Source organism: Suricata suricatta, chromosome 7, assembly GCF_006229205.1.
Source record: "Suricata suricatta isolate VVHF042 chromosome 7, meerkat_22Aug2017_6uvM2_HiC, whole genome shotgun sequence".
Lineage (NCBI taxonomy): Eukaryota > Metazoa > Chordata > Mammalia > Carnivora > Herpestidae > Suricata > Suricata suricatta.
In genome coordinates, this window is record NC_043706.1 from 46,559,694 (window position 1) to 46,561,068 (window position 1,375).

Below are 1,375 nucleotides of genomic sequence, written 5' to 3' on the forward strand. Positions count from 1 at the left end.
AAATTTTTAAATATTGATTAAAATGTTAGGTACAAGTTAATATGCATTAGGCTCTTAGAACAATGCCTTGTACATGGTGAGTGCCATATGATTTTGCTATTTTTATTATTATAGTATCCCTATTATTAATTCAGAAGTCCCTGTGACTCCTCCATCAACAGGACCCAAATCTATGTAGGTTAGAAATAAATTTTTTGCTGTGACACAGAGCATCTCACTTTGCGTCTCCTGATGTCATTTGAACTCCTCTTTAGAATGGGATGCCCGTGCTCCGTGACTACAGCACCCTACACAGACTACTCGTTCCTCCTGTGGGAAGGGACAATTGAGCGAAGGCACTTGAAAAGGCCACAGATGCCCATGCTTCACAAGTACACAGGATTATAAAGTGAAAGGACTATACAGTAAAACAAATAAACAAATGCCCTCTCCCTAAAACAAAAATACTCACTTTCCAAATATTTTAGCGCCAGATTTCCCATGTTGTTTATGAATGTGATCTCCTCTGTCCAAAAAGGCCGCCACATTAAGCCCACCAAAAATAGACATCTTGTTGTGAAGAAGTCTCTAAGATAAATTTTCAGTACTCTGAAATGACTCAAGAGAATGAGGGCACCAGCCTTTTTTCTTCTAAAAAGTCAGTTATACTCTGAATCATGGTGAGATGCCTGCAATGGAGAGCCCTAACCAGCCTGGAAAAGATGGGTCGGACAGGGACTGGTGGAATTACTCCCCATCCACAGTTTGATTTGTTTAGCCATTCTACACAACTGAACTTTCCTGGTAATTGTAATTCCTGACACAAGGCCTCAAGGATAGCATGAGCATATGCCCTGGTTTGGCTCAGTCAGTCAGTCTACTTGTTTTGTCTCAGTAAAATTACTAATAACACCCTCTTTCTCTCTCTAAAGTAACCCCGTTTGGATCGTCAGTCATATGTTGATCCTGAATATGAGCAGTGTTTAAAAAAAAAAAAAAAGGATGATGTCACTGTTGTTCCCTTATCTCAACTAGGAAGTATCCACTGCTCCCATTCGTAGTCTCCATCGCCCTACCATTTCTGATGACTTACTCCCTGACAAATACAGAAGAAAAGCAGAAATAACTGTACAACAAGTTAGCCTCCTATAAAGATTAGAAAACAGAAATTCAAGATTGTTCTATCTTTACCTGAACTATGATGTCATATGCCTGCAAAATCTAAAGTGAGGGGCACCTGGGTGGCTCAGTCGGTTAAGCGTCTGACTTCGGCTCAAGTAATGATCTCACGGTTTGTGGGTTTGAGCCTTCCATCTGGCTCTGTGCTGACAGAGCCTGGAGCCTATTTCGGAGCCTGTGTCTCCCTCTCTCTGCCTCCCCTGCTCATGCTGTGGTT